This window comes from Cyanistes caeruleus, chromosome 2 (assembly GCF_971803275.1).
Source record: "Cyanistes caeruleus chromosome 2, bCyaCae1.hap1.1, whole genome shotgun sequence".
NCBI lineage: Eukaryota > Metazoa > Chordata > Aves > Passeriformes > Paridae > Cyanistes > Cyanistes caeruleus.
In genome coordinates this window covers 59,943,832-59,951,312 of record NC_141702.1, presented here as the reverse complement: position 1 = coordinate 59,951,312, position 7,481 = coordinate 59,943,832, and the positions used below count along the sequence as shown (strand labels likewise).

General features: G+C 40.8%; 1 long non-coding RNA gene across 1 annotated transcript; it reads left to right on the top strand.

The window, feature by feature from the left end:
• Window positions 1-346: 346 nt before the first annotated feature.
• On the top strand, window positions 347-4,775 carry LOC111926732 (uncharacterized). Its single transcript, XR_002863146.2, has 2 exons — window positions 347-685; window positions 1,025-4,775. It is a non-coding gene; the product is annotated as an uncharacterized LOC111926732 (long non-coding RNA).
• The last annotated feature ends 2,706 nt before the right edge of the window (window positions 4,776-7,481 follow it).

Sequence of the window (7,481 nt, the reverse complement as noted above, 5' to 3'; positions counted from 1 at the left end):
TCTTGCCTTGTATGTGCTTACATAAAAAGGAAACAGCAGGGATTAATTACTTTAGACAGCTAAATAAATATTTATTTCCCCATAATAGTCTTCAAAAATATCTGTCACTGCTTCACTGCCTAACAATGGCTGGTAGCGACAAGTAGGATCTTTTTCAATGGAAGTTGCTTTTTAATGAGTGTTTTTCGAGTAGGAGGTTTAATCTGATGCTGCTTTTGGAGCAATGCCTGGCCTATCCCAATACAAACTCTCTCTGGTTAACAAAAGCCTGCATTTTTAAACTGATCTAGCTCAGCTGATGCTAGTTGATTCTTTTATTTAATTCAGGCTTGTTTATGAGTCAATTAGCATTTAAACTGAGCTCCCACCCCTCATATAAACTCTCAGCCACCTAAACCAAACAAAGCAACACTTTCTCCTGCTTTTAGGGGCCACTAAGCACCTATACAATATTCTACTGTAGCATTTTTGAGTTGCCAGGGCTTAGAGAATTCATCCAGTGATTTTGGCTGAGATTCAGTCACACCAAAATTAGATTAGATAACATCCTCAGAGTAGGAGTCTGCACTTCCATTTCTCTCTCAGTGTCCCTGCTGCCTTCCCTGGAAGAAACCTCCTACTTGGAGTGGTGGGGCAAGTGGTGAGGTGAGATGCAGTGCACCTAAAGCGGCCTGAAAATGCTAAAGTATGCCTATTCATTCACCTTTCCAACCATTTGCCTCTCCTCCTCCTGCCGTATTAAGCAGAAAATTCCTTTTTAATTTTGTTTAACTCTCTGCCACACTTGGTGTGTAGGACTTTTTGTAGATTTTATGTCCACAAAACAGATCTATGGCACACAAATTGGAGCCATTCCCTGTGACATTCACGGCCTCATGTTCTGCTATGTTGTTTCTGCATAGCTTTAGGAATAGAATTAAAGATGCTGGTAATTTGGGGAAATGAGCTTTCAAGCAGAAACCATGCATATGGTTCAATTCTGGACCATAGGTGAAGTGCATTAACTGTTCTATTGATTTTCCAGTGGCTCTGATGAGTTTCTTCAAGCACTCTACCAGCTTTTCCAGGGGCCAAGATCCCCACACATCCATAGAAGATTGTGGTGACACTGAGAGCATGTGGAAGGATGTTCCTGTCCTTGAACCCAGCAGCAGACAGAGAACAGAGCCTGGTGTTTTGACAGATAATGTGCCACCTTCTTACCTCACATGTGGCTTCTAGAAATCTTTCAAACCTTTCTCTTTGAATTAGCAGCAGAAATTTGAAGATATTTCATGTGATGTTGGCAATGGTCCTGTTTTCAGAGGAGGTTGGACTCATCCTTCAGAGGTCTCTTCCAACCACTATCTCCTCAGCCATATGAACCAGTCAATATTTAATGCCCTGGATTCGGGTCACTGAATGCAAGCATTGAAGGCCCAGTCCATGTTTGTTGGGACAACAAAGCTCTTTTTCAGGCCATAGATAAAACTGAGCTTCTGAACTTATGCAATATTTATTTGCCACAAGTTTTCTCAGGCATTAGTAGGAGAGAGGGTTCTTGTTTGAAAGCTCCATAAAAGACACGTCAGAGAGAGACACCACAGCTCACTTTACCAGAAAGAGCAGCTGTTCTGCAGTAGTGCCCCAGCACCTCCTGCTTGTGCAGAGGGACGTGCCCAAAAAAGGAGGGTGCTTTGGCTTGTTCTGGACTCTCACAACAGTGACCTGTCTTCCTAGGGGTAGGTCTGGGCTGTGTCCTCCTGGGACAGAGGTGGAAGAGGGAGAGTGAGGGCACAAGGATGTGAGCAGGGAAATAGAGATGGGTGGTGTAGGAAAATGAGAGAAAAAGGCATCTCAGAACAAATGTCAAGTGGAGTCCGGGGCACAGAGGGGAGCTGCCATGTGGAAATGGTGAGTAAGGAGAATATGGAGAGTGGTAGAGGGAAGTGGTGCATTCTCCTCCCCTTGTCCTCAAGGGAGGGAGTGTGTTGTGTGGGGGAAAGCAGGCATGTGCTATGGGATGGGGCACTATGTGTGATGTGAGGCGAGACAGGAGGTGGTATGGGGACCCCCTGAAGCAGAGAGAGGTCAGACAGACCATCAGGGATCTTGTGTGAATAGCAGTGTCTCTTGCACACAGACCTATGGAAGCAGCAAAGTGTACAACGCACAGGATGCTCAAGGGAAGGCTGGAAGAACATGTAGTTCTTCCATCACAGCCTGACACCTTCTCCAGCTTTGAGCAAGGAGTGGGAAGAGGAGAGTGTTTTCAGGAAAAAGAGATCTAACTCAAGAGTCACCTCTCTTCTTCTCCCTTCCCCCATTCTTTATGTTTATTTGTGCAGTCAGGTACTTGATGGGTGGTTTAATGTATTCATTTTATGTATGCCAGGGTAGCTCCATCACTGATTGAACTCCACTGAATCCAGATCATTATTAGAAAATTGCTTTATAAATAAGCCTGGACTGAGAGACACTTTCTATGTTAAATAGAAAGCATTGTGCTTATAGGCTGCCGCATGTTTTCTTGAAACGCAAACACTGGCAGCAGGCACATCATTGTTAAACTAATTAAAGTTTAAAGAGAGACCTTTATACATACTAGTCTAGCTAATTTGTTGTCACAGGATCATAATTCATTAAATATATTTTCTATTGTTAGTTAAATCAATAGTGAGAAAAACAGAGCATATGGAATATGTCAGCTGATGAGTCAAGATGGAAGGAAACATCTTTACTGAGTCTTTAAGATATGCCTTTTTCTACAGGTCCCTAGGAAGTTTCAGTGTAAATAACTATGATGGACTTTGCCTGCAGATATCCTGCTATGCTGAGCTGTGATACTTCCATTTTACAAAACCACTTGAAAACAATGTTAAAGCAACTACTGCTTAGTGGTAATTCAGGCCTCTGTATTGGAGAGAAAATTTGGAGATGTAAATGGAGGACAAATTGATCACATGGCATGAAAGTTATGACAGTTTTATTTAAAATAGATGTGTGAAATGATTCATCCCAGGACACCATACCTGTTTTTGTTTCTGCATGTCTGTCCCATTCCTCTTGCGGGGTGGCTCAGCTGCTCCAGCAGCATCAGCTGAACTCCTGCACAATAGAACACGGTGTTTAGAGAGAAAACAAAACAGATGCCAGCTGTGCTGCTCCACCCCAGATACTGCTTTGTCAGCACAGGAGCCACCTATGCACTGGCAACAGAAACACTGAAGACAGAGGCAGGGCAGATGGCTGAAGGCAGAAGCTACAGTGCAGTAGCAGGTGAATCAGAGTTGTCAGTCCAATGTGGCATCCTTGAGCTCTAAACTCAGTTCTGGCAGTAGTTTATTGGTTGTCTTATTGGTTGTGTCAGCCTGCTGCATAGGTGAAATGTTTCTTGGTGCGCTGTATCTCCTAATTTTCCTGGGAACCAGGTGGGCCTTTGCCCTGGGATTGGAAGAAAATGGAAATGATCATCCTGGAAGTACAGATTTTTGAAAGTAATTTTTATTCTTACATAATTTGTTCCTTTCATTCACAAAGTCAAATCCTCATGAAAAGCCATCTCATAGGTACTGGGTACCAGTACTTCAGAGAACACTGGTATGACATGGATTTGAAGGAAGCTGAAGCTCCAGAGTTTTCTTTTATTTGTATTTCACCTCTGGCCAACTTATTGTCTTTCCTTGGCAGGAATGGTTTTCTGCATCCTTCAGAGATTCTTGCTTTTGAGTTTGAATGTCTGTCAGTAGCAGGGAAGAGGACATTTAGAGTCCAAATGCTTTTGGTCCCAGCAGGGGCAGACTTACATTTTTCCTTTGACTGAGGCTGAATGAAACTACTGTACTCCTCTGAACATTTGCTTATATGGGAACTCTCCCTGAGCCATTCTTTCAGAGCACGTAGCTGCCTATCTCACCTCCTTTCCTTATCAAATTAAAACAAGTGGTTCCGTGACTGTGGTGCTAATCAAGATGAGGGTCCTTGTGGATTTGTTCTCAACAACTCATGCTCACTCTCTCTTTTCAACAGCCCTGGCTGTCCTTCCCATGCCCATTCTGCCACTGTTACTGCAATCAGTGCTTTAGGTCCTCTCAGCATCTTCTAAATGTCCTTTGTCTCATTTCTTCCCTCCCATGGTCTTAAGCAATCTCTCCTATCCAGTCTTTACAGTATCTGCATTTCTATCCCATATTTACTTCCACCCCTTGGGACTGGGCAGGATTTGACAGCTCCAGTAGCCAGGCTGCAGCAGTATGAAGGGGTTGCCTGCAGGGTGCTACCAAAAAACCTGGTTGCCAAGCAAGACAAATAAAGGGGGAGCTCTGCCTATGCTCTACAGCAGAAGGGTGGAAATGATCTTTTTTCTTCCCCAAACTTTGTGATTTCCCAAAGTTGTAAGATTTTAATATGTGTTTGATGCTGCCTTTTTGGTCAATTCTGGCTTCAATGATACATGCCCTTTCATGTTTCTCACAGAAAGAATGCAGCCAAAGAAGGCAGCCAAATGGCTTGAGGGTTTAAGCTCCTGGACTGCCTAAGATTTTGGGCTGCATAGGAGCATCATTTCTTTCTCTCATTGGTATTTTGTGGGTCATGCTGGTGTTTTGCCAGCATCCAAATCCTGATGAAGTCATGGAGGACTCAGTGCTCTATGCCTGGAGTGTCCAAGAGTTTGCATTTTTCCTCCTGATCAATCTTTTTGATATTTTTGTGCTGAAATGGCCAAACCATGTGTTTCTATATGCCAAAAACTCATGGAAAAATTATAAAATAAACTAATTCATAAGGACACCAAAGAGAGCCTTGTTTTCTCAGTCTGAATCATGTTTTCTTGGTGAATGGCTGAAACTTGACATTGGCACAAATATATCTAGCCAGTAACTGTTGCTAGTCTGTGCCAAATAATAAAAGTTGTTTAAAGGACTGGCAAGTACTAGAACAAATAAAGCAGTGACTTCATTGCATTGCAGTTTAATTTCTAAAGTATAGTTAGAAATAAAACATGCTAACTAACAACCACAGCAGTGAGTTCTAAAAGTTGCAATTAAAGAGATGACTCCTCTTCAGAGATCTTGGTGAGTGTGCCGTAAGACCTGTGAGCTGTCAGTGAAGAGAACCTTTTTTCACTAAAAAAGATGTAAAAGGTATACTAAAGAGATGTCTGATTCCTTATACTGATAGCTCTGTCAGACCTGTTCATGATGGATGTGATTGGTACTGTCAAATATAGACACTGGGTAATGCTGTCTTTAATTAGCATTGAAGAGTGCCTCACATTAGCATGAACGAGAGCTGTGCCTCTTAAGGGTAGAGAAGCAGAACATGGCCAAATGGGGACTGTAAATGTCTGTCCAGCAAAAGAACCTTCCCACTGCTTTAAGACAGTTGAACAATCAAATACTGTAAGATTGGCTGGGCTTATGGGTCCTAGTAAAATTGGAGAAAGAAGGAAAACTAACTCATGGGTTCTCATGGGTTGAATTCACCCTCCAATGGAGCTGGAGCTGAACCCAACCATTCAATGAGAGCAGAGCTTGAGCAGAGCTAAACCTGCTGTGCCACTGCTGTTCTCACAACTCCTCTTACTTTTTAGATAAATTTGGTTGAGAAATTTTGCTCAAAATATTTTTGCATTAAATTTGAAAGTAAACAAGCATGGTTTGAATTTAAAGTTGATGGAAACCAATAAATGTAAATTGAAACTTACTTTCCTTGTAGACCTTGCCACTGAAAAATGAAAAGAAAAATAGAGTAAGTTGTATTTTCTCACAAAAGAAAAGCATTTTCTGACAAAACCTCATTCTTTAGAGAAATTTATTTTTCAACCAACATTTTTGACTAGCTGAAGTTTCAAAATAAAAAAGCAAATATACAAACTTACAGTTGATTGTTTACTGCCCAGTAGCATTTATTTCAGATGAAAAATAAAAGCAACCTGCAGCACATAGAAAAGAGGGATGGAATGAAGACCAGAAGAAAATGACAGGCACAGGTTGAAGAATAATTCACCATTCAGCAACATAAATTGGCACATTTGTTGTGTAGTTTACCAGCATCCAAAGCCTTTTGTATCTCCATTTTCGCCCACAGTCTTTCATTCCAAATATTGCAAATTGGTAGTTTAGAATTATTGCACTATCTATTTTGAAATTATTGTTCCTCATACTTCAGAGAGACTTAGAAGGTCACAGAATGATTTCATGGTCTCCCATGAGTCATGGTAGTTACAGAGGGGTTTTACAAATTCAAATCAATAAGGTTATGCTTCACCATAGAGGGGCAATCAAAAAAGGTTGTTACCCTGAAAAAGAGCACCATTTATTAATAATGATGTTCTTTGACTCAACAAAAACTTCTCTTTCATCTTCAGGAGTTATATTTAAGTTAAAAGCTTCATTAAAAATTTCAATATTAAAATTATTTTTCATTAGGTTAATATGTACATGTATATCAGCTTGGAGTAAGGGAGAGAAACCTTTTTGCCTGTTCCTCTCTGGAGCAGAGACTCCTCTGTACCACCAGCATGAAAAGGAGACAACACACATGATACAAACTCATAAGCAGAAGATAAAAAATGCTGCAGCTAGCTGTGTCTTCTCAGAAACTCAGAGCAGTGCAAAAGAATCTCCAGGCAACTATTTTGTTAAAAGAGCAAACCCTGAAGTTGCATATGCATGTAAGGATGAAATGCCACATCTGTTGTTCATTTATTAGCAGCTAAAGATGCAGAGCTCTTTCTTTTTCATTTTCGAGCCTTTGTGTATAATGTTTGCTCACCTACCACATGAATGGCTTGTGTTTTTGAAGTTCTTGCACAAAGTCCTTTATTAATCATCATCTCAATTTGGAACAAAAGATGGAAGGAGAAAGAGGAGAAGGAGAAGGAGAAGAAAGAGGAGGAGAAAAGGTAACAAAAGGCTAATGTGGAACTAAGAACTCCAAACCAGCTTAATCACTCAAAAATTAAATCATCATAAAAAGATATGTATTTAATTCATGCTAGCAGGTGGAAGAGATAGGTGACCAAAGGTTGCAATATGTTCAATACAGCAAAGCAGGAAAGAGGAGATTTCTTTAAAAACCCACAGCTGATTTAGGAATAGCAACCTGCTTAAGAAGTTTAAACCCTAGGAAACATGAGGCTTTTGAGAGATTAGCAACATGTGAAGAAAAATGAAAAAGGAAAAATACTCTACAAAATTTTAATGGTGAGTTTGGGAAAAATAATACAAATAAGTGCAAATGACGTGAAAGGAAACAGAAACTGAAAAAAAAATTATTAGTTAAGTTCACAAATGTAACTTCTATTCTGTGGAAGAGAAAACTGTGCTTTTTCACTGTGAGCTTCTTGTAAGCAGCAACTTTAGCAGACGCACTGTATAACTGCTGTCACAAGTGGAGCACCAGCTCTCGTGCTGCAAACATCTCTGACCTACTGATGGTTCAGGGAGTACATTTCTTGGAAGGACAGCAGCTCATAAGTAGGCAGATTGTTTTCCAGA